The sequence below is a fragment of the Schistocerca serialis genome, chromosome 6 (assembly GCF_023864345.2).
Source record: "Schistocerca serialis cubense isolate TAMUIC-IGC-003099 chromosome 6, iqSchSeri2.2, whole genome shotgun sequence".
Lineage (NCBI taxonomy): Eukaryota > Metazoa > Arthropoda > Insecta > Orthoptera > Acrididae > Schistocerca > Schistocerca serialis.
The window spans coordinates 535,641,647-535,668,747 of NC_064643.1; the positions used below are offsets into that span (position 1 = coordinate 535,641,647).

A 27,101-nucleotide genomic window follows, 5' to 3' on the forward strand; every position below is an offset into this window, starting at 1 on the left:
GGAGGAGGTAGAGGGAAGGGGGGAATGAGCAGATAGACAGAGGGGGAAGGAGCAGATGGAAGAAGGAGATGGACAGAGAGAGGGGGAAGGACGAGATGATTGGAACAGAAACACATCCGGACAACGCCGGGTACTCTGCTAGTAGAACATAACGCCGGCCGAAGTGGCCGTGCGGTTAAAGGCGCTGCAGTCTGGAACCGCAAGACCGTTACGGTCGCAGGTTCGAATCCTGCCTCGGGCATGGATGTTTGTGATGTCCTTGGGTTAGTTAGGTTTAACTAGTTCTAAGTTCTAGAGGACTAATGACCTCAGCAGTTGAGTCCCATAGTGCTCAGAGCCATAGAACATAACGGTGAAGACCGATCAACACTTGCCGTCAACAAAAACTAAAATTTTCTAGGATATGGAGACACAAACAAAAAACAGCTTATAGACGCTGGAGCACACAAGAAACGTGCTTTAACGGCGGTAATCTCAAAACCGGGATACATGGAGAATTAGAATATTGAATACTAGGGGTTGCTGCCAGAGGTAAGTAGCTGCTAGTAAGCGTCATGGGTCTGGTATCAGAATACTGATAATCTAGGAAGTCCACTCAAAAAAGGTGGTGTCACACAGTAGCCACTGGTTAACAAAGAGCTGAGGAATAGGTGAAGCGGGTGACGCATGCGCAGACAGGGCAGAGGAGGGCAGACAGAAATTTTTTCCTGATGAAAGTTTCACAAAAAGGATCGAGCCTGACTTTATTAGAAATACAGAGGATTTGAACCGAAGGCAGTAAGCTGTCGGAATTTGCAAATAGAGCGCCTTGTTTAGTGTACTGTTTGTTGGCGGCAGCGTCGGAGTAAGAGAGAGAGACAGACAGACAGACAGGGGGGGGGGGGGAGAAAGAGACAGGGAGAATGAGAGAGGGGGAGGGGGGAGAGAAAGAGAGAGAGAGACGAGGCGCGACTTGTGCAGCGCCAGCGCTCGCCAGAGCCTTGGGCAGTGGCACGAGGCACGAGGCAGGGCTTTGGCAACGGGTCTGCCCGCCACGTCACACCGTCAGACTATTCTGGTCATTGTACGCTGACCACCTGACGTGGATAGGCCTGCACCTGGCCATCGGTTTTCTCTGAGTGTGGCTTGCAGGCAAAATCGTGTTAGCAGAGCCTTACACTGTCCGTCGCTCAATTTCCTCTTTCTACACGGAGAGCAAGACGCTAGAAGGGAAAGCAGGTAAAAGTGGCAGTTCTCTTACTGGTATTTAATATTTCTCCGCTCATATTGTTGTGCAGTTCCCAAGTGCGAGTTTCGATTTCTCTATAACACTGCTGTTAATAACCTGCTCGTATGTCGCAGTATGCAGTGTTTCCCTGTTTACAAGTCTGCACATGGCGTTGTCAGCAACCTTGGCAGCAACTGATACACGATTCTGCACTGCGCTCCTGTTCAGAAAAAAAGCATCTATAGCTATCTGTCATAATACGCGTAAATTATGCCTGTTTAAAAACGTAACTGGTGTTAATAAACTGCTCGTGTGTAGTAATACCGAATGTTTCATTTATTTTACAAGTCATACACATGGCATTGTCAGCAACCTGACAACAACGGGTATATGATTTTGTACTGCATTCCTGTTCAGTAAAAAAAAATATCTGCAGCAGATGCAAAATTATGGCTATTTAAAGACACAATGTAAAATATCTCAACATTGCTTATATATTGTGTTCGTTACTGCCACAGATGACAGAATACGTCAGCTGTACTGCCATCAATTAATCCGTTCTAACGTAAATAAAAACGATATTTCTTAGAGAAAAACATTTGTCAAAGCGACATAGCATTTTTAAGATTTTTTAAACATTTATTTAAAACCCCACATTGTTAAGAAGCACAAAATGAAGGAAACTTAAAAAGATGTCAGTCATCATGATATACAAAAATCACTTCTGATTATTAACGAGAATAATGTTGATATCGACCCCAACATTATAGTAGCTGGTTCTTCCAATATTATTTCAAAACTAGAAATGATAGAAACCAGTAAGCATTGAATCTCTCTGTACCGTTTATTTGTTTAGTGTATGATGCAAAACTGACAATATATTCCCATAAACACTAATATGTTTATAAAGTAGAAAACTGAAATACAGCAACCTTGGAGGACTTCAAATTCTCTGACGATGTATCGCAAGTGAATGTTCAAGACTTCCAGGCAAGTCAGCACATCAAGACTTCACTAAGTCACACAAATGAACAAGTCCTCTACCCCTTATTTTTTGTATGTTACGTATTTTCGCAAAATAACTTAAAGATAGCAGCAATACCATGGTACAGATCAAGGTTTTCGGGAGGTTTTCTTTGGTTGTAAGGCAAATGTCGGAACTGCTAATTCCCGCCACCTATATACTCCCAGTCGATAACCAACCCACCACCCTTCCCCCTTGTCTTGATTTAGTTCAGCTATCGAACCAGGACAGGTCCTTACGAAGTGCGCCATGGTTTTCATTTCAGCACTAACCACAGTCAGACAACGTTGAGCAGTCGCCACCAGTACAGAACTGAAGCACTTTTTCCGACTACTCGGAGTACCCTGTTAAGTTTGGTCCAGGAGGAACGAGGGAGGTTGAAGACTGCCAGTTTCGCACAAGGACAACGTTGCTCAACGTCCGCGGTTTCAGACTCAAAAATACACTGCACGTGTCTTGTGGATGATGCGAATAGAGCAACAACGAATAGAAACTGCCATACCGTCCTCTGGAGCCTCAAAATCCTGAAAACTGAGAAACAAATCCACTGCCATATCTCTGTCAATCACTATTTTACAAAACTAGGTTAGCTTTTTCCTGTCCCGGAATTATTTTGTTCTTATTTTGGGTGAAATAGTTCTGAGGTGGATGCTGTCGCCGACTGTTATTTTGTTTGATGTGTTTTTTCGCTGTGTTTCTTCAGAGAACGGTGGAATATGGGTCAGTAGCTGGAGTCTTTGATCATTTAATGAAACTCAGAGGAAAAGAGAAAGTAATTTTATCTACTACAACACTGTTTCAAGACGACTTACAGCTCAACCAAGGACGAAATGAATACACAAAGCGAGGAAAAAGGCCCGATGGAAATAGATTCACCTGCGAAATAACGCATAATGGCTATCACATGGCATTAATCTTCTAAAATGACTTGTGCTAACACAAGCAAGTACATTCGGTTCATCCCGATCTTTTGCCGTGAACAATCTTGACTTCGACGGAGGTTTGTTTCTCGTTATACGTCTTCTGATCTTGAGCCAAGCCTGGTACTCTGTTACTCAACTTGCGGGCATGATGCCGGAGTGGAAACACGTTTGAAAGAAAATACGAATCCGACGTCGAGGTGGTTTAGGTTTTTGAAACTTTCAGCGTGGTGTTTAGTTCTAACAGAAGTCGTGCTTTGCAAATCAGTGTTACGAAGGTAGTAATGGCAATAAACTTTCTACAGCGCTGCGTGAGAAGCCACTACAGCATTCATAATGAATGGAAGTAAAATTAACCGCAGTGCAGCTGTAATTGGTGATTTCTTTATTGCCGCAACCGGTTTCGCTTCATTAAAACAGCATCCTCAGGTGAAAGCGGTGTCAAATTAGCTCACCAAGACGACCACAACGATTCCCTGAAGAGGGGAAGTCGTCGAAATAAGTAAAACAGGACATCGGGCCGAATAGTGGGATGGCGCACCGGTGGTGGTTGTAATGGTACAGCGCGGAAGGCGGTCAGGTGTGTATCCACAGTGATTCGCAGCGACTATTCACAAGATAATCCACCGATAGAACTAACTCTGAATACAAGTCTTTTAGTCCCCTTTCTTTCATACGTTGTATGTGATACAAGGGTGCAACCGTTGGTCTACAAGCACTTTCGATACTGTATTATAAGCACAGCATTTCACTGGCATGTTGTCGGGTGTTTATCAAAGCACCCTCTCTCATACGAACCAACATAATTTCCTCAAATTCTACCGTCCGAACAGTTCTTTAGGGAAACCTTGGGCATCTCTCTGTTACCACTTTTCCATGGGCTCCCAAAATGAGTTTTTGAGAACCGATTTCCCAGTACAGCATCTGATAGGCAGCGCAGACAATTTCGAGATGAGAAATGCGTATCTAGCTGACAAATATTCTGTTCCACAATTAATTTTTCAGTAATGAAACGTATCTGGGTTATCAAGTTCCATCCTTTAAAAAAAATAGTTGCTAATCTAGTGGATGGAGTGACTACTTGGGCAATGAAGCATAAAAAGAATTATTGGACTCAGGAAGAGGTCGTCTTTCTGTATTGAAGAGAAACAGACATCGTGCTGACTACATCGGAAACTAGAATAGTTGATTTTCAGAGGTCATTCCTATAAAACAACTGACGATCGAAAAACTTATATTTGGCAGAGCTAGCAAAATCGATACAAGCCTTAACGTATAAAAACGACGGCGAAAAACAGTTCCCAAAATTTACAGCTTTTGGAAGTTCTGTTACATGCGAACATAGCTTATCCCTTCAGCGCCACAGTTTCTTGTAAGTTTCTATCCATGCTGATAAATTTGTTCCAGTTGGATTGATAACTATTACTATACTCTTCTCTATATATTCGTTCGGATTCCCATGCTCCGCATCATTCTGCACCGTACAGTAAATTCATGTCTGCAAGCTCCTGTGACGAGTAATGCTCCATCTTCGACTCCCAGTCATAAAACGTAAACTATGGTTCACTCTACCGCGCATACATCATAGGCGATTATGCATTGGTTCTCAAGGCAGCCACACCAGTGTTTTAACGGACGGCTCTCTGTTTCGAAAAAAAAAAAAAAAAAAAAAAAACAGTTTACAAACATGTACAACAGGCAGCTGAGAGGAGTGCTAGCGAAGGGTGAGTGAGGGAGCGGGGAAACAGTTTTAAGTCCCTCACATATTTCCGCCTTGCGGCTACCTATGGACTGTTTTAGCAGTCCGGAAAATATTGCCTTTCCGGTAGACTTGATTGACACCGTCATTAGGTGTTATTTACTGCTCCACTGCCAAACGCGAAAATTCCAGCGAAAAGTGAATGCAGAAATCACATTACACTTATCAACCAGAACATTATGGCCATCGACGATCTATCGATATAAACACGTCCAGACGATAGCTGCGTCGCGTGGCGAGCAATGCCTGTTAGTCGGACACACGGACGATGCCTGTAGTATCAGTGAGCTTCCTGTCCATGTATGGAATGGAGAAGGCGCGCGATCTATAAGAGTTTCACTCTGCACGACCATTTTGGAAACTGCACGACTTCTCCAGTGTAACGAAACCAAGGTGAAGCCACGTCCAGAATTCGTGGGGTTGGGTGGCCAGCTCTCGTTACAGATGTCAGACGTCGTAGACTGGGCAGACTGGTAAAACAGGACAGGCGGCGAACTGTGGCGGTACTAACATCAGACTCTAATGCTGGGCAGAGTACAAGTGTGTCTGAACAGACAGTGCGCCGAACACTTCTAACGATGGGCCCCCGCAGCCGACGACCCATGCATGTGCCAATGTTAACACCACGACATTGGCAACTACGACTGAAATGAGCACGTGACCATCGGCACTGGACGCTGGCGCAATGGCGGAGCGTTGCGTTGTCTGACGAATCCCGATACCTTCTTTATCATGCCAATCGGAGGTCGCGAATCCATCGTCTTCCAGGGGAACAGCTGTTTGACACCTTCGGTGTGGGACGGAGACAAGCTGTGGTAAGTTCCTATGGGACCAAACTGCTGAGGTCATCGGTCCCTGGGCTTACACACTACTGAATATAACTTAAACTAACTTACGCGGCTACCCCACGCAAACAAGCTGGCGGCGGCTCCATTACGCTGTGGGGAATATTCGCGAGGGCGTCCATGCGTCCAGTGGAACTCGTATAAGGCACCGTAATGGCCAATGAGTATTCTACACTGGTTGCAGACCACGTACGCCCCTTCACATCTGGGATGTGACTGAACGTGGCGTCACAGCTTATCGCCTCCCTCCTAGGAATTTACGGGAATGGGGTGATTTGTGTGCGCGGATGTGACGCCCACTCCCTCCAGCAACCTATCAAGGCCTTATTGCTTCCATGCCGTGACGCGTCGCCGCTGTTATCCGTGCCAAAGTGGACATACCAGCTATTACGTAGGTGGTCATAATGTTTTGGCTGACCAGTCTATGTCACAAGCAGGAAAAAATACGAACTCCTGGCGATGTTTTAATTGAATAAATTGAAACGTGCATCTGCAACGAGAAAAACATTTTTCAGTAGTTGCATTCATCGTATCAATAAAACTATTGATACAGTAAATTATTGCTACAGCATTTACTGATACAGGGTGTTTCAAAAATGACCCGCATATTTGAAACGGCAATAAAAACTAAACGAGCAGCGATAGAAATATTTCCTGCCAGGGAAGAAATTCTTCTCTGACGAGCCTCCGGGAAAATAACTTAATGAGTGGAGAAAATCTCACTCCCCCGTTATTTCGAAAGCTGACTTGACGTCGCTCAAACCTCTTCGCAATTACAATCTTCACGTAATTTATGCATGAAAATGTTTCAGTATACTGTCCAGTCTAGATCGCATCACCCTACCCGCAGCCACATTCCTGCCGAGAACAATCTTCTCAGCTGCGCACAATAGTTCTTTCAACGTTGCGCAATTCTAGGCCTCGCATCACATAACATATTCAATACGGGCAACTGTCTCTTGGTCTTGACATTCTCTTTTTAGGATAGATTACCGTTTGTATAGCAGGCCGGGGTGGCCGAGCGGTTCTAGGCGCTACAGTCTGGAACCGCGCAACCGCTACGGTCGCAGGTTCGAATCCTGTCTCGGGCATGGATGTGTGTGATGTCCTTAGGTTAGTTAGGTTTAAGTAGTTCTAAGTTCTAGGGGACAGATGACCTCAGAAGTTAAGTCCCATAGTGCTCAGAGCCATTTGAACCATTCTGAACCGTTTGTATACCTTTGACGTCAATAATTCTGGTACCCTATATGTCAACTCATATTACTGACGGAAATAACCGCCTAAGATCCAGCAACAGGCTAGCCGTGATATCAGTAGCCAGACCCACCGCGCCAACGAGATATGCAGGCCAGGCAACGAACTTGAGACGTCACACTAGTCTGCTGGTCCGCCACTCTTCGCGAACTCTCGACTCCATGCAGGGCCCACGGGAAATCAATATGTAAGGAATAGGTACTCATTGAAACGAAACTCCTTCCGAACAGGCCTTGAAGGCCCAACGGCACCGGCCGACCGCCGTGTCACCATCAACCTACAGGCGTCACTGGAAGCGGATACTGAGGGGCATGTGGTCAGCACACTGCTCTCCCAGCTGTATGCCAGTTTACGAGACCGGAGCCGCTACTTCCCAATCAAGTAGCTCCTCAATTGGCCTCACAAGGGCTGAGTGCACCCCGCTTGCTAACAGCACTCGGCAGACTGGACGGTCACCCATCCAAGTGCCAGCCAATCCCGATAGCGCTTAACTTGGGTGATCCGACGGGAACCAGTGTTACCTCTGCGGCAAGGCCGTCAACATGTACCCATTACAGGTCTTAACTTTGTCGTGCGCTATCGAGAGGTTGCATTCTCTTAAATGCGCAATAAAGACTGATTAAACTCGTCTGAAATAGTTACTCGCTCTCCGCTGGAGAAGCCTGCTGGCACTCGCGGAGCGTCACGTGCTCTGGCGGGCATGCCGCGACCTGCCTTTCTCGTGGGCTTCGTCAGACCCCTTGGCCGCGGTGGGTCCTCCCCTGTAGTGTACCTGCATACTGTTGAGATACCTCAGTGCGTTAAGCCCCCTTTACACCGAAGCGTACGCGCAGCGCCGAACGAGAATTCTGTCTGGCGTAAACGCTTGACGTGTGTGGTTCGGTCGTGGGCGGTTCGCATTCGCAAGTGTTCGTTTGTGATTCGTTGTGTGTCGGCCTTAGATCGAACCATCAAAGCAATTTCGCGTCCTCTTCGCTTCGGCGCTAGCTTCGATGAGAGACACAGTGCACTTGCTTTGCCGTAGTGTGCTGTTTTCCTCGCGCAATCTGTTGTTGGTGTTGTAAGTAGGCTGTTTATGTTTTCTCTATGTAAGTAGGCTGTTTATGTTTTCTCTATGTAAGTAGGCTGTTTATGTTTTCTTATTGGCAACGTTACGTAGCGCTCAAAATGAAAATCACTGGCTGTGCTGTGTGCAGTCTGTGGCTAGTTTGCATTGTTGTCTGCCATTGTAGTGTTGGGCAGCGGCAGCTGGATGTGAACAGCGCGTAGCGTTGCGTAGTTGGAGGTGAGCCGCCAGCAGTGGTGGATGTGGGGAGAGAGATGGAGCAAGGTTATATTGGAGTGTTTATTGTGGTGATGGAGTAGTTGGATGAAAGCGTACCTCTGTTGACAGAAGAGTATGGACCCCATAGAAATATGTGGGATCCTAAAGATCCAAACCGTAAAATGCACAACAAATAAAACGATGCTTGACAAGAAATTGTCAAAGTGCTGGCGGTGAAAAACAGCAATTTAAGTTGTTTCTTGCAATTTCCATAGTCGAAAAAATGCCATTAAAATAAGCATATAACATAGATTAATGTAAAAGAAAAATGCGCGAAGACTTGACCATTCTCATGGCTTACATCCAAGGTACACTATGTTATTAAAAATATCCGGGCACCCAAAAAAAATACGTTTTCATTATTAGGTGCATTGTGCTGCCACCTACTGCCAGGTACTAAATATCAGCGACCTCAGTAGTCACTAGACATCGTGAGAGAGCAGAATGGGGCGCTCTGAGGAACTCACGAACTTCGTACGTGGTCAGGTGACTGCGTGTCACTTGTGTCATACGTCTGTACGCGAGATTTCCACACACCTAAACATCCCTAGGTCCACTGCTTACGATGTGTTAGTGAAGTTGAAACGTGAAGGGACAGGTACGGCACAAAAGCGTACATGCCGACCTCGTCTGTTGACTGACAGAGACGGCCGACAGTTGAAGAGGGTCGTAATGTGTAACAGGCAGACATCTATCCAGACCATCACACAGGAATTCCAGACTGCATCAGGATCCACTGCAAGTGCTATGAAAGTTAGGCGGGAGGTGAGAAAACTTGGATTTCGTGGAGAGCGGCTGCTCATGGGCCATACATCACGCCGGTAAATGCCAAACGACGCCTCGCTTGGTGTAAGGAGCATAAACATTGGACGATTGAACAGTTCAAAAATCGTTGTGCGGAGCAACGAATCACGGTACACGATGTGGCGATCCGATGGCATGGTGTGGGTATGTGCGAATGCTCGGTGAACGCCATCTGCCAGCATGTGTAGTGCCAACAGTAAAATTCGGAGGCGGTGGTGTTACGTTGTGGTCGTTTCTTCATGGAGGGGGCTTGCACTCCTTGTTGTTTTGCCTGGCACAATCAGAGCACAGGCCTACATTGATGTTTTAAGCACCTTCTTGCTTCCCACTGTTGAAGAGCATTTCGGGGATGACGATTGCATCTTTCAACACGATCGAACACCTCTTCGTAATGCACGGCCTTTGGCGGAGTGCTTACACGACAATAACATCTCTGTAATGGACTGGCCTGCACAGAGTCCTGACCTGAATCCTACAGAACACCTTTGGGATGTTTTAAAACGCCGACTTAGTGAGAGGCCTCACCGACTGACATCGATACCTCTCCTCAGTGCAGCACTCCGTGAAGAATGGCCTGCGATTCCCGAAGAAACCTTCCAGCACCTTATTGAACGTATGCCTGCGAGAGTGGAAGATGTCATCAAGGCTAAGGGTTGACCAACATCATATTGAATTCCAGTATTTCAGTCTGGAACCGCGTGACCGCTACGGTCGCAGGTTCGAATCCTGCCTCGAGCATGGATGTGTGTGGTGTCCTTAGGTTAGTTAGGTTTAAGTAGTTCTAAGTTCTAGGGGACTGATGACCTCAGATGTTAAGTCCCATAGCGCTCAGAGCCATTTGAACCAATTCCAGCATTACCGATGGAGGGCGCCACGAACTTGTGAGCCATTTTCAGCCTGGTGTCCGGATACTTTCGATCACATAGTGTATCTGTTTTAACGTCGTAGTTTGGCTACTATTTTACGAGATATAAATGCGGGAACAGAATAAGTGAAAATTGTTTTCCCTCCCATAAAGATGAGGCTGGTCTTTCGTATATTTTTAATTACATCACTCATTTTTCAATGACTGTGTGTCCTTTACATTTACGTTTATATAATCCACGAGTGTTTCGCATATGGCACTAGATGCTCCAGGAATTATTTGTAAGATAGACGCGGTTGATATACGAAATAAATATTTGAGGCTAGCGTAACTTTCACCTATTGCTAAAAATCGCAGCGTTAATCCTAGCTTCTCTCGTTTTGAAACGTGTCGGCTTTGTTTTGAAATTTTCGGTTTAGTTGTAGCTTGAAGAAGGCGAAAATCATCCATCGACATGTGGGTGAAGTTCTGGAATAAAACAAGCGATGGCTGCAGCCGCAGATCACTAACCAGAGACAAACCACCAATTCTTTCACGCCTGAACAGTTATTCACAGTCCCACATTTTTCTTTGTCTACGCCGTTTTGCTTTCATGACCAACAGCGTTCTCCATCACTCGGTATTAAACATAGATTAAGCAACTTTACCGCGACAACGTTCCGGCACCAAAAAACAAAACATACTCTATGCTCTCTCCTTCGTTCGCTCTACAGTAAACGCTTATTTGCAGGTGCAAGCCAATGAAGCCGAGCGCAAGCGAACTCCCTGCGCATTGCTTGCGATTACGCATTCGCTTGTGTTCGCTTCGGTGTAAAGGGCCCTTAAGATGAGCTGGCATTGCTGCTGCTTAGCTAACTCGCACGAGCAACACTCGACAGCTGCAAGGTGGCAGGAGAATGTGCGGAGGAGGCGTTCGTGCCTTGTTTACTGCGAGCCACGCGGTGACACGTGATGCGCTGTTGTTTACAGGTACGACTGTTTTGCCAAGACTCTTTGTGAAGGCTTGCAGGTCGTCTAACCATCGTGCACAAATACAAGTCGAAAAACAGGGTGAGAAGTTCTGCTCTATAGATATCTACGACCTTCCTGTTTCCTAAAGACAACGACACTTACGTAATATACTGTGCGAGGGCGAAAGTAGTAAGTTGTAGCGATGCTTCTACCAAGCAAGCCTACCGCATAAAATTGTTGCATTCAGTTATTTCTTAGCGCTGCTATGATCTTGGGAGAGGTTTCTTAGCGCTGCTATGATCTTGGGAGAGGGGGGGGTTGAAACTTGATCAGCGTTCAAGTCTTGACTTACAAGTTGAGGCATAAGTCAATAGTGATATTTTTCGTAAACTTCCCGTTGATTTACTTTCATTTCGGCTGAGTTCAGAAGGCTCACTTTTGCATCTGATTGTAGGTACAGCTGTCAGACTTGGCGATGATGATGATGATATTTGGTTTGTGGGACGGTCAACTGCGCGGTGATCAGCGCCCGGTCAGACTTGAAAAGAGACATCAACGACACTAACCTTCGTGGTCTACAAAGAAAAATGTCGAGTCTGTTCCCCCTGGACTCTCTCTGACCCCAACTTATTTGCCAAATTTCCGACCCTTTTCCTGCTATCTCTCTCCGTAATCGTCATATTCAGATTTATTACTTTAACGCTGACACTTTACAATGTTTTAATTTTTTTGCTGTCTACCTGAGCGCTTATTTATCAACAATTTCCTTGTTTTTATGTATCTAATAGTTTTAAAATTTCACTTTTTCAAATAAGCGGCTTTTTTTATCTTCACAGTTAACAGTGAACTCAGACTTTTAAAAAAACCCTTAAAATTAGGATCGTGTTCCGTAAAAACTTTTCTGTGATTATGTGGCTTTGTTTTTGTACCATAGAGTAAATAATCCTGTACCTTGCCACGTGTATGAGCGAAAATTATTCTGTCAATACATTATTTTTTGGCGCTACTTACAGTAAATAATCTCGATCTCTCGATGTTTATTAATGAAAATTACTACGTCTGAAAAATAATGCAGTTAATTTTCTTCTCCTTGTAACGTCTTCCGTTCTAAAAAACCATTTTCTGTAAGATAAATAAGATTTGGAGGTCAGCTTTCATGAAATGAATTCCATCAGCAAGAAACCTGTTTTGTTTCATAGACGTTACGTTTCTTTCGAAAGACGCTCTTGTATTATCGACGTGAAACTCATTAATGTAAGAAGACAGTACCGTGCTCTTCAGATCACATACACACTATGTGATCAAAAGTATCCGGACACCCCAAAAACATACGCTTTTCATATTAGGCGCATTGTAGTGCCACCTGCTGCCAGTACTCCATATCAGCGACTTCAATAATCATAAGACATCGTGAGAGAGCAGAATGGGGCGCTCAGCAGATCTCACGGACTTCGAACGTGGTCAGGTGATTGGGTGCCACTTGTTTCATACGTCTGGACGCGAGATTTCCACACTACTAAACATCCATAGGCCTGATGTGATAGTGAAGTGGAAACATGAAGCACACGTACAACACAAAAGCGTACAGGCCGACCTCGTCGGTTGACTGACGGAGACCGCCGGTAGTTGAAGAGGGTCGTAATGCGTAGTGGGCAGATATCTATCCAGACCATCACACAGGAGTTCCAAACTGGATCAGGATCCACTGCAAATACTATGACAGTGCAGTGGCCGAGCGGTTCTAGGAGCTACAGTCTGGAGCCGCGTGACCGCTACAGTCGCAGGTTCGAATCCTGCCTCGGGCATGGATGTGTGTGATGTCCTTAGGTTAGTTAGGCTTAAGTAGTTCTAAGTTCTAGGGGACTGATGACCTCAGAAGTTAAGTCCCATAGTGCTCAGAGCCATTTGAACCATTTTACTATGACAGTCAGGCGGGAGGTGAGAAAACTTGGGTTTCATGGTTGAGCGGCTGCTCATAAGCCACACGTCATACCGGTAAAAGCTAAACGACGCCTCGCTTGATGTAAGGAGCGTAAACATTGCACGATTGAACAGTGGAAAAATGTTGTCTGGAGTGATGAATTACGGTACACAATGTGGCGATCCTATGGCATGGCATGGCAGTGTGTAGTGACAACAGTAAAATTCGAAAATCCGGAGGCGGTGGTATTATGGTGTGGTCGGTTTTTCATGGAGGGGGCTTGCACCCCTTGTTGTTATGCGTGGCACTATCACTGTACAGGCCTACATTGATGTTTTAAGCACCTTCTTGATGCCCATTGTTGAGAAATTCGGGGATTGCTATTGCATCTTCCAACACGATCGAACACCTCTTCATAACGCACGGCCTGTGGGGGTGTGGTTACACGACGATAACATCCCCATAATGGACTGGCCTACACACAGTCCTGACCTGAATCCTATAAACTTCTTTGGGATGTTTTGGAACGCCGACTTCGTGCCAGGGCTCAACGAGCGACATCGATGCTTCTCCTCAGTGCAGCACTCCGTGAAGAATGGGCTGCCTTTCCCCAAGAAACCTTCCAGCACCTGATTGAACGTATGCCTGAGTGAAAGCTGTCATCGAGGCTAATGGTGGATCAACACCATATTGAAATGAAGCATTACTGATGGAGGCCGTCACGTACTTGTAAGTCATTTTCAGCCAGGTGTCCGGATACTTTATAGATCACAAAGTGTACAAACCCAAATGCCAGGTGTCAGTCGTTCAGAGTCCACATGAAACAATGACGAATATTTACTCCTTTTTCCAACCTTTGGTAAAACATAGGACTGAGACGTTATCAAGTATTTACTTGTTAGTGTCTTTGACGTCCATTGTTGCAACTCTTGTCTGTAGTCAATTCGGTAACATGCAAACAGTAAATTTTCAGGTGACAGAAAGACACCTATAATTAAATTCAGTCATTTCTGGATTCGCTCATCCTCTGCTAACATACAAACGGATTCTGATAAACATCTATTTCTACCCACAGCTACGCAGAATACCTGCTGTGGGGAATACTTCATTCCCCTATGATTTCACTACATATGTTGTTCCACGGACACATTAGAAAGAAAAAAAGAAGAGAGAGAGAGAACCTTGTCTTTTTACTTTTTCACAGATCTGTCATAAAATGAGGTAAATATCGTACCTGTTTGTATACCCACCGAGCCACAGGAGAAAGCAAAGCTCGTCTTGACTCCATAAGCTCCCTTACGGCAGCATAAAATGTCTAGTATCTCTTTGTAAAGACGACAAATTGCCTGTTGGCTTCTGTCTCGGGTTCTTCGGTCGACGTTTCCTTGAAGATTTTTTTGACGTTTCGCAAGCATGAGTCAAAGCTTCATCATCTATTGCCGGTGGTAGACTGAAGTTGAACTCGCTGCCGCAAATTAAGTATGTACCTGGCACGTCAACATCCAAGAGCTTTTCCGTAGTTATTACGTCACACGACATTACATTTATCCCTGCGGTTCTCCCGTTGCTAACTGCAGCGGTCATTCACTGCACCACGGGAATCCAGGGCTCTTTCACCTTGAGGCTTTTCTCTTTCCTGTTGAAGCTATTGTCATGTTTGTGAATTCCCTGAAAATGCGTGTGTGAAAGCTCTTCTCTGCAGCAAGAACTTTCATGTCGGCGATTTTTACTTTGTGGTCAGTTTCACATACCGCTTGCTATGCCACAGCCGATTTCTTCACCCGCTGCAACCTGCAATGCCGCTTATGTTCGGTGATCCTGGTGTTGACTGTTCGTTCGTCCAGTCAGTCCAACATAGACTTTTCCACATGTGCATGGTATGTGGTACATTTCCGACATTGCTAGTGGGTCCTTTTCTCCTTTCCCGATCTGATACACTCTTTGATCTTCTTTGTTGTTTTATAAATAGTCTTTGCGCCGTATTTTCACAATATACGGCCTATTCTGTCCGTCAATCGGGGAATCTATGACAGACGGCTCAAAAGACTGAGAATGAGCACCAGTTTTCCGAAACACTGCGCAGTTAAGAACTTGTTATTAACAACTCTTTACTGACACAAGCTGAGGAAAATTAGAGATGTTTCCTGATGATGTAACAAACTTTCAGAGTCGTGAAATTACTGCCGAGATCTGGAAGTAAAGCCACAGCCAGCAGGCAATAGTTGTTCCATTTTTCGAAAGGCCCGTTCAGTACTGAGCACATCGATGTCGATGCATCGTAATAATTTCTGTTACACTGAGGCAATACTGGGAGGAGGGAAAATTTTAGTGACTGAGGAGATATCACGAACGGAGTTGCACAAAGTTCAGTATTGAGTGCAGTACCATACGCTATATTTGTGAGTGACCTAAAAATCAAATGGCTCTGAGCACTACGGGACTTAACTTCTGAGGTCAGCAGTCCCCTAGAACTTAGAACTACTTAAACCTAACTAACCTAAGGACATCACACACATCCATGCCCGAGGCAGGATTCGAACCTGCGACCATAGCGGTCACGCGGTTCCAGACTGTAGCGTCTAGAACCGCTCGGCCACCTCGGCCGGCTGTGAGTGACCTTCCACTTAACATTCACCAAGCCCAGTCAGTCCTTTTTGTAGATTACGCAAACATTATAATTAATTATGTTAGTGAGAAAGCAACAGAAAATATTGGAAACAATATGCCATCATTTTTCGGGAGTACATTCGCGATATTATTAACTCTTTTTCCGGTATTTCGGTTGACAACCTCTCAGCCGTTCTCCAGGAGAATCGCTTGCTAGATTTTTAAAGCACTTTACTGTGTGGAGTAAACATTATATGCCTGTAAAACTTCAAGTAACACATTGTCAAGAATGTTTTTCAAAGCATTATAACCGAATCTCTGAAAATGACTCTCAGTTAATTTCGGGTCAGTTTCGGGCAAAAAATAGAATAACACCAACAATTAATGTAGCAGATGAACAGTAGCCGGTAAATAGGGGAAAATATTTTGTGTGCACATGTTGATAAAAAGTTCGAATAGAAGGACACAGTTATTACCCGAGCTGCTCAAACAACTAACGTCTCTTTGTGTGATTGCTAGTTAGGAAACAAAGAAATCTTACCTATTCATATTTTTGAATTTTTCCCAAACATTAGTGTCTCATGGAATGATTTGTTGAGCAAGTCATCACTTAGAAAGAAAGTATTGGTTGCAAAAGAACAAACAGTGAGAATAATATGTGGTGTTCACTCACGATCATCTTCTAGACGCGTCTTCGAAGCGTTAGCATTTTAATCGCTCCTTCACCATACGTATTTTCGCTGGTGATATTCTTCATAAATAATCAATCAGAATTTAAAACGATTAGTGATGTTCACAACTGCAACATTAGAATTAAAAATGGCCTTTATTATTAATTACTAAACCTGTAAGAGGTTCTGAGAATGATTCAATTTTCACTTACAACAATCGTTGATCATATGCACTATAACATAAAATGTCCGGCAGGAAGTAAAGACAACTTTAAACGGTAGTCTAAAATCATTTCTTCTGCACAATCTCTATTCAGTACGTGAAACTCTAACTAAAAACTGACAACATGAGTAGCTAAAAGAAAAATAAATTTAAGCGTATGACTAATTATGCGAGTGATTTTAAAGACTAATATGTCGACTCCTATTAAATTTAAGCCAGTAAACTGTAAATAATCAGCAGGTGCATAAGCAAATCAACAACATGTGGAGTTTAAATTGATTTGCTGCACATCATTTCGATAAAACTCGTGCAAATAATTAGCGGAATATCTAACCAACATCTGTTTCGACAAACCTTATAACATTTGGAAATGATCACACTTACCAATGATTCTCGTCAATTACTCTCCATTTCTACAGGCGTGTAGTAGACTACTCAGTTTAAGCGACTACATAAGAAATGGTGCAGGCCACGAAATAGTACGTCCGCTTTCCATCCATCATGTAAGAAGTGATCCCTGTGCATCAGCAGTACAATCTCCTTGTCTTCTTCTAGAGAACAAGACATTATAATTTTCATACAGTTCTGCTTTAGCTGTGTGTGTTCCTTATAAGGTTCAAATTTTGTGTAGGAATGTGTGTTTCCGAAATAATTCGCAGCTAAGGAGAAATTAGAAGCATGATATACAAATGAAGAGATCAAAATTAGCAGAGAAGTACCGCATGTGTATTGAAATGGAAACACTTGAAAACTGTAGTTGATGGACGTCACAGCGATCGTGAAATTGTTGAAAATCAAGTTTTTTGTCTGTATGATATTAATGGAAAAATATTTTACTTCCCAAGACAAGGCTGAATAAAGTCGAATCTCTACCTCGTGTTTGACAGATGAATCAAGTGTTCTACTTCAAATTCATTTAAGGGGACTAGAAGTCTATGGTGGAATCTTCGGCGGTAGGAAATGGATCTAAAATTAAAAGAACCTATGCACAGGATTGCTGTGGAACCTATAGACGTAGAAATAATAGCTATCATTGAATATAACATATGTATTGAGTAAGGTAAGATGAAACTTCCCCCCCACCTGACGGTTGGTTTGAACACAGCGATAGTATATTACTGGACGTGGTATGCCTTTGCCTTCCTCCGACGTTTGAACCGATTTAACTAGTCGCCTACAGGGAGTCAGCAGTTCACCATGTATTCTGGATCACAGTGCAACGTAGCATTATTTTCACATATACGATTACTCACGTCGTTTCCAGAGGTGAAAGAAGCGATAAGTGACAGAAACAAACTCCTCGGAACAATTGGTGATCGAACGCTGAACATTCGAATTTGTAGTTTAGTAATACTTGTATTGAAAGGTACACAATAAATACAACATAATATATAGCTGACAATAAGATCAGTCAGTCTACAACATAATCAACAAGGAGACATCGCTGTAACTACAAGCAGTCTCTGTAAATCTGGTAAACTGCTGTAACACTAGTCAACAACATATTTGTTGCATTGCTGTAATAATTAATACTGTCTTTATGAAACAAGAAAACTGAAGTAGATGGGAAGGAACACATTAATTATAACGTACCGAAATAAACCAGAAACCAGAACAACCATACCTTCGACGGCATTCCAAACCATAGCATTAAGTCTGCTGTTAAACAAAACTTCGGTGGAACAGATCTCCCAAGGACCTCCATCTTCCACTCAAAGCCGGCCGCGGTGGTCTAGCGGTTCTGGCGCTGCAGTCCGGAACCGCGGGACTGCTACGGTCGCAGGTTCGAATCCTGCCTCGGGCATGGGTGTGTGTGATGTCCTTAGGTTAGTTAGGTTTAAGTAGTTCTAAGTTCTAGGGGACTTATGACCTAAGATGTTGAGTCCCATAGTGCTCAGAGCCATTTGAATTTTCCACTCAAATGACAATCAACGACAGCGGAATGTGAGTCCTTCTCTGTTCACACAATGGCAGGTGCCTCAGCCAATAGGAGACCACTCCCTCTCCTCGCTGTGTTCACCACTAAAACTGCGAGAAATTTTGCACAGGAAATATACTTAAGGGAGAAGATATAAAAACTTTCAGGTTTGAGGATGATTTAATGATGCGGCTAGAGATGGCAGCGTACATGGGTCGTGACTTGAATGGAGGTTGTAAGACGAACGTCAGTCAAACTAAGAAAAGGGTAACTGAGAGCAGCTGAATCATATCAGATGATGCTGAGGGTATAACGTTATGGAGTGAGACGCTAAAAGCAGTAGATGCTTTTTGTCTCTTGGGTAGCAAAATAATTGATGTAACTCTTCAGGCTTTCCCGGCGATCTAATGACATCTTGGGTTGTCGGGCGTTCTGCCGGATATCAGCGTCGTACTTGCACGATATTTCGGTCACGTAGCTCGTAACCTTCATCAGGTGCGACCTGAGACTGCTCCTCGAGTGGACCTGGTCCAGTATTTATGCCTATGGCCTTCCCCCTCCACCAACGGCTGCAGGCGCTTCCTCTGTGGTCCGCGCCCATTCCCTGCGACCTGCTGGAGCGTTGCTGCTCCGTTTTCCGTCCGCTGCGGTTCTAGGTGTTCCTGATGCGCAGAGGGAACACCTAGAACCGCAGCGGACGGAAAACGGAGCAGCAACGCTCCAGCAGGTCGCAGGGAATGGGCGCAGACCACAGAGGAAGCGCCTGCAGCCGTTGGTGGAGGGGGAAGGCCATAGACATAAATACTGGACCAGGTCCACTCGAGGAGCAGTCTCAGGTCACACCTGATGAAGGTTACGAGCTACGTGACCGAAATATCGTGCAAGTACGACGCTGATATCCGGCAGAACGCCCGGCAACCCAAGATGTCAAAATAAATTATGATTGCAGAACTGAGGAGGTAGAGAGTGTATCAAAAAGAAACATCTGATTTGGCAAGTCTATATTTCTGAAACTAATAAATATATACAATAAATTTTGTTTTTTAATGAACGGGAAACTCAAAAGTTTTTTTTTCTTACCTTTCCATAGGTGTTCCATATGCCCCTTTGAGATGCACGGCGTACGTCAATGCTGTATTCAGATTGTTCCTACACTGCAGCGAGCATGTCTTGAGTTACAGCTTCCACAGCTGCTGTTATACGATGTCTCAGTTCATTCATTGTTGTTAGTAATGGAGGCACATAAACAGAGTCTTTTATAAACCACCACAAGAAATAATCACATATAGTCAGGTCCGGTGATCTTGGAGGACAGTAATGTAAGGCTGAATCATTTGGTCCAGTACGACCGACCCATCGTTCATTAATCCTTTGATTTAAAAATTCCCGCACTTCCAGACGCCAGGGTGGCGATGCCGCGTCCTGTTGGTAAATGAAGTCTTTCGAATCAGTTGCCAACTGTGGGTAAAGAAAGTTGTCAAGCACGTCGAGATATGTGCTTCTTGTAATAGAAAGCTGGACCATACACCTTTTCCCGAAACTGCACAAAACACATTAAATTTTGGAGAGTACCTCTCATATTGGACAACTTCATGTGGTTGTTCCCTGCCTCATATTCTCAGACCATGACGGTTCACCTTTCCATTTAACTGGAATGTTGCCTCGGCACTAAACACATCTTGCCCCAATAACGGAATTACAGGACTTCACAAGTTGTTGTATGCCACCTTCACAAAGAGTTTGCTGTAGCTGAGTTTTGTATGGTTTCATGTGTAAACGTCGACGCAACACACGCCAAACGGACATCGGGGGCATGTTGAGCTGTCAAGCTGCACGGTGAACGGATTTCTGCGGACTCCTTGTGAAACTATGGCGGATGCATTCGACGTCTGTGTCAGACACTCGGGGACGGCCCGGCGATTTGCCTTTACACAGACTACCTGTTTGCTCTGTGCTGTAGGAGGATCCACACCATACCTAGTACGAAAGTCCCTCTGAACAGTTATTACTGACTCGCACTGCGCAAAACGTAGAACACAGAACACTTTCTGTTGTCCCGACAACATTTTTACTAGAACTGAAGTGGACACACACTGCTGCTACCTACCGGGAACCATGTAAAACTATAAAGTTTGCTCTTTCCATCAGTACGATGTTCACTCAAGTATCTCAGATAACATAGTAGTTATGATTTTTTTAAAAAATCGGATGATTCTTATTGATACAACGCAAACTGACAGCATCAAAAAGCACATTTCTGAAAAAGAAAACTTTTTTTACATGGAAATGGACGATAAACAGTACAGAGACAAAAAGCTCCTGAATTGTCGTGATATAGAATAATGCTGAACATTAGATGAGCACGTCCGATGCATGATAAACAGGTATCGAATCGAGAATGAAAGAGGTTTTGGGAATTACTTGACTAAAAGAAGAGATATGTTGATAGGATGCATCCTGAGGCATCAGGGAAGAGTTAATTAGGAAATGGTTGGAATAACTGGGAGAGGTGGGCGATAATTAGTAAGCAGGTTCGAACGAATCCAGGTAGCAGCAATAGTTACGCATAGATGTAGATGTGTAGAATATATGAGTCTGGCGATATACCATCTGACTTTCGGAAAAGCATCATCCACACAATTCTGAAGACGGCAAGAGCTGACAAGTACGAGAATTATCGCACAATCAGCTTAACAGCTCATGCATCGAAGCTGCTTACAAGAATAATATACAGAAGAATGGAAAAGAAAATTGAGAATGTGCTAGGTGACGATCAGTTTGGCTTTAGGAAAAGTAAAGGGACGAGAGAGGCAATTCTGACGTTACGGCTAATAATGGAAGCAAGGCTAAAGAAAAATGAAGACACTTTCATAGGATTTGTCGACCTGGAAAAAGCGTTCGACAATATAAAATGGTGCAAGCTGTTCGAGATTCTGAAAAAAGTAGGGGTAAGCTATAGGGAGAGACGGGTCATATACAATATGTACAACAACCAAGAGGGAATAATAAGGGTGGACGATCAAGAACGAAGTGCTCGTATTAAGAAGGGTGTAAAACAAGGCTGTAGCCTTTCGCCCCTACTCTTCAATCTGTACATCGAGGAAGCAATGATGGAAATAAAAGAAAGGTTCAGGAGTGGAATTAAAATACAAGGTGAAAGGATATCAATGATACGATTCGCTGATGACATTGCTATCCTGAGTGAAAGTGAAGAAGAATTAAATGATCTGCTGAACGGAATGAACAGTCTAATGAGTACACAGTATGGTTTGAGAGTAAATCGGAGAAAGACGAAGGTAATGAGAAGTAGTAGAAATGAGAACAGCGAGAAACTTAACATCAGGATTGATGGTCACGAAGTCAATGAAGTTAATGAATTCTGCTACCTAGGCAGTAAAATAACCAATGACGGACGGAGCAAGGACATCAAAAGCAGACTCGCTATGGCAAAAAAGGCATTTCTGGCCAAGAGGAGTCTACTAATATCAAATACCGGCCTTAATTTGAGGAAGAAATTTCTGAGGATGTACGTCTGGAGTACAGCATTGTATGGTAGTGAAACATGGACTGTGGGGAAACCGGAACAGAAGAGAATCGAAGCATTTGAGATGTGGTGCTATAGACGAATGTTGAAAATTAGGTGGACTGATAAGGTAAGGAATGAGGAGGTTCCACGAAGAATCGGAGAGGAAAGGAATGTGTGGAAAACACTGATAAGGAGAAGGGACAGGATGATAGGACATCTGCTAAGACATGAGGGAATGACTTCCATGGTACTAGAGGGAGCTGTAGAGGGCAAATAATTGAGGATGTAGATTGCAAGTGCTACTCTGAGATGAAGAGGTTAGCACAGGAAAGGAATTCGTGGCGGGCCGCATCAAACCAGTCAGTAGACTGATGAAAAAAAAAAAAAAAAAAAAAGATGTAGAGACTGGAGCGGAGAGGTGCATCAAAGTAATCTTTGAACTGAAGTTATCTCTAATGTCCCGCCAGTTCAGCGATATGGAGAGGGATTCAGAGACTGGTGGCAATATTACTTGCAGGGGTCGTAGTTCCGCCTGCGGCAGCCGCAAGCCTAGGGGTTACGGGAAACACGTCACGTGGGTACGACCGTTATCCCTCTACCGGAAATAAACACTCAATGCGGACGGCGGAACAGTAGTTTGTAATTCATTACTGGAAATCCAGTCCACCTATTATGCAAACAACTATTCTTTCTAATGTCAAAGCATGTTTCAGCATTTTTGCGTCATCCTCAGTGGGTACTTATATTCAATCTTGTAACATGCAAACACGATTAAGTAGCAATTATTATATTAAAAATAGGCCTAAAAACTGTTTGTCTGTTGCAATTTGAGAGTTATTTTCTAGAATGTTAGGTTCTGGAGAGCTTTCTTCACGTTATGTTATAGCTTGCCATCTGCAACTCAATTTACACATTTTACATGCATTAAGTTTTTAATAATGTGTGAAGCTCCCTCGTGCTGCAAAAAGAGTCTACTATCGTTGTGGCGCGAAATCAAAGACAACCTGGTTCTGTTCCTAGGTTACTTCCTTCAAATGGGTTCAAATGGCTCTGAGCACTATGGGACTTAACATCTGAGGTCATCAGTCCCCTAGAACTTAGAACTACTTAAACCTAACTAACCTAAGGACATCACACACATCCATGCCCGAGGCAGGATTCGAACCTGCGACCGTAGTGGTCGCGCGGTTCCAGACTGTAGCGCTTAGAACCGCTCGGCCACTCCGGCCGGCTTACCTCCTTCCATACGATCTGCATGTGCGTTCACAATGTAGGAAGTGTGAGTACTAAATGACCATAACGAACAACTGATTGGCCAACCATATGCTATGCATGTTCGGTGGGCGACGTGATTCACAACAGTGCTGCCCAGACAATAAAAAAATGGTACCAGTCGTTGCGCATTCCTTGCAACGAGTGGCCGGTTATCGTCCATCTGAAATACGTCTTGTGAAATGGTCTGTAGGAGGGGCAGTAATTTGAGTCTCAGGTGGAACGGTTGTTCTTCAGATGGCTCTCAATACGTCTAATTTAGCCTCCCGCGTTGTGTGGAATGGCCGCTGAAAATACACTCCTGGAAATTGAAATAAGAACACCGTGAATTCATTGTCCCAGGAAGGGGAAACTTTATTGACACATTCCTGGGGTCAGATACATAACATGATCACACTGACAGAACCACAGGCACATAGACACAGGCAACAGAGCATGCACAATGTCGGCACTAGTACAGTGTATATCCACCTTTCGCAGCAATGCAGGCTGCTATTCTCCCATGGAGACGATCGTAGAGATGCTGGATGTAGTCCTGTGGAACGGCTTGCCATGCCATTTCCACCTGGCGCCTCAGTTGGACCAGCGTTCGTGCTGGACGTGCAGACCGCGTGAGACGACGCTTCATCCAGTCCCAAACATGCTCAATGGGGGACAGATCCGGAGATCTTGCTGGCCAGGGTAGTTGACGTACACCTTCTAGAGCACGTTGGGTGGCACGGGATACATGCGGACGTGCATTGTCCTGTTGGAACAGCAAGTTCCCTTGCCGGTCTAGGAATGGTAGAACGATGGGTTCGATGACGGTTTGGATGTACCGTGCACTATTCAGTGTCCCCTCGACGATCACCAGTGGTGTACGGCCAGTGTAGGAGATCGCTCCCCACACCATGATGCCGGCTGTTGGCCCTGTGTGCCTCGGTCGTATGCAGTTCTGATTGTGGCGCTCACCTGCACGGCGCCAAACACGCATACGACCATCATTGGCACCAAGGCAGAAGCGACTCTCATCGCTGAAGACGACACGTCTCCATTCGTCCCTCCATTCACGCCTGTTGCGACACCACTGGTGGCGGGCTGCACGATGTTGGGGCGTGAGCGGAAGACGGCCTAACGGTGTGCGGGACCGTAGCCCAGCTTCATGGAGACGGTTGCGAATGGTCCTCGCCGATACCCCAGGAGCAACAGTGTCCCTAATTTGCTGGGAAGTGGCGGTGCGGTCCCCTACGGCACTGCGTAGGATCCTACGGTCTTGGCGTGCATCCGTGCATCGCTGCGGTCCGGTCCCAGGTCGACGGGCACGTGCACCTTCCGCCGACCACTGGCGACAACATCGATATACTGTGGAGACCTCACGCCCCACGTGTTGAGCAATTCGGCGGTACGTCCACCCGGCCTCCCGCATGCCCACTATACGCCCTCGCTCAAAGTCCGTCAACTGCACATACGGTTCACGTCCACGCTGTCGCGGCATGCTACCAGTGTTAAAGACTGCGATGGAGCTCCGTATGCCACGGCAAACTGGCTGACACTGACGGCGGCGGTGCACAAATGCTGCGCAGCTAGCGCCATTCGACGGCCAACGCCGCGGTTCCTGGTGTGTCCGCTGTGCCGTGCGTGTGATCATTGCTTGTACAGCCCTCTCGCAGTGTCCGGAGCAAGTATGGTGGGTCTGACACACCGGTGTCAATGTGTTCTTTTTTCCATTTCCAGGAGTGTATCACTCTTGATGTCTGCTGTGACGCTCAGCAACGATGGCTACCGAACTGTCCTCTTCACTGTAGTGTTTGGCACGAATACTGTCGTCACTACGTAGTAGCCGTTCCTCACTTGGCCTGACGTTTTTGAAGCTTTGCTTACATTTTTATTAGACGTATGAGGGCTGTTGTTACTTCCTACTGGCAAATATTCTGTTTTATAACTTCTGAGTCGATTTTTTTCCACATCGAAGATTCATTTTTTTCTGTTTCCGCGCTCTTTATCACGGAAACAGTATGGATATGTTTCTTTACTATACTAAGATTTCTTCTATTCGCAGAGGGCCTGCTTTAGTACCTCTGTGAGAGTTGATATTAGCTTGCTATTGTCTTCGTGATCTCGTTGGATGGTCAGAAGGTAGATTAGGTTAGAGATGACATCGCGAGCATAGATGCCATCATAAACGTAGCACTGGTGCAGTTCGACAAGGCTATGGAAGGGAAATCAAATCGAGGTCAGTTTATACAGTAAGTAAAATTTTGCCGTAGCACCGCCAATATTACAATGACCAAATCCACATATCCATGATACACTAACGATTTGCAATAGTGTCTAGGCTCCAGACTATTCTAAGCTATACACCATAGTAATGTAGTTTGTAAAATATATTTTAATAATAAAAGCAATAAAGAATTAAACATATTACAGCAATAAACTTAAGTTTAATTATAAAGCTGAGCCAACACTGGAGGAAAACGACGTATCAAATCTGAGAGTTTAACACTGAAATCGTCACACTGAGAAAAATAAGAGAAAAAGGGAAAAAGAAAGAATACTAGAATTTTGCGCAGAGAGAAACAACAAAACAAGAAGAAAATGAGAAAAATAAAAAAAAAAGGAATTTGATCTGAGGAAGGAGATACGAAGCTTCGAGCACGGGTTGTTCAAAGTATACAGACGCAGTAGATATTAGGAGCGTAACAGGAGGCTCCTCAGAGTCCTCTGAGCTGCGGTTTGCTATTCAGTATTACGCAAGTGACAGGATGTTGTGTTAACGTCTGAATGGTTGTGAAAGAGTTCGATAAAGTCTCTTAGCGAGACGGACTTATAGATCGGGTGTTCTATTGCAGTTGCGGTCGGAGGACAGCGCTTATTTGATATCTCAAGCCAGCTGTCTGGGAAATTTACTGCTGAAATTTTGGTGGAGCGTACACTGAGAAGACACTGAATCAGAGGAATTTCTCACGTAGCGTGTAGTTGTGTCTTGACATCAGCTGCGAGTCGGTGTGGTGTAGTCTCCATAGAGCACCAGATGAGTTGGCAACCCATGCTGATACATAACCACATAACACAACTGACGCTGGTGAGAGGAGCAGAGTTCATATCCCTGTAAACAGCGCTCCATGTGTTCAATAGGACTGCCATCGGAATATCACTCTAGTGGCTTCATTTGTGCAGCTTATTTATCTAACAATTCTGACACAATAAGGGTGTGATGGGACAGAGTATTGTCTTGCTGGAAGTATTAGTCGAAGGAGTGCTTTAGGCGAACCGACTCATGCGCATGATATGACAACAGGTGCCAACATTTATCATCTAAGAGAGTCACTGACAGACTTACGTTGGATCCCAACTGATTCAGCGCAACATCACCTATTCAGAAATTGTACCACAAATTTCTTCAGCTGCAATAAGCTGCTAGGAGGAATCCAGATCTTAATGTACTTTTAGGAGCACTCTTAACCCTTCACTAGCGTGTCCATTATTTACTATTATTCATCTTCCAAAGCGGTCATCTACTTGCTTCATTCACCGATTGGCCTGTTCCTGCGTTCACGCTTACCTTGTGGGTACCGGTTCCTGTCATTTCTATTATGCAACCATGCCAGTAGATATGGACAGTAATAATTTTAAACAAACAGAAATATTTACAGTACAATCTCCACACGACAATCAGCGAAAGTCCAGAGCTAGCGATGTAGTACCCCTTGCTTCTCGCTCTGGTGATCTGTCCAGATGAAGCTCACTTACGTTCCTGCCGTAAATAAAGCGCACAGACAATGGTTATACATTAATCTGAGTCCAGAGCCCACGTCTCACGAGCACACCGACGGTTTTATTTGTCGCTATTGGTGTGGACAATGCACTACCTAATTGTTTGGCTTGACTCGTTCTTATACCACAGGAGTTTGTCATGTACTGGCACTTTACATTTAATGTATAATTCATCCTCAAACCCTGTCGAATAAAAGAAGGTAACAGGAGACGGAGATTAGTATTTAAAGTCCTGTCAACAGCGATGTCATTAGAAA

At 44.6% G+C, this 27,101-nt stretch overlaps 1 protein-coding gene across 2 annotated transcripts in view; it reads left to right on the forward strand.

Annotated features, from left to right (window-relative positions):
• Positions 1 to 1,020: 1,020 nt before the first annotated feature.
• LOC126483694 (glycerophosphocholine phosphodiesterase GPCPD1-like) overlaps positions 1,021 to 27,101 on the forward strand; it is a 269,576-nt gene continuing 243,495 nt past the window's right edge. For both annotated transcript variants that reach the window (XM_050106782.1, XM_050106780.1), the window contains exon 1: positions 1,021 to 1,218. The gene's annotated coding sequence lies outside the window, so the exon portion shown is untranslated. The remainder of the gene's footprint in view (positions 1,219 to 27,101) is intronic.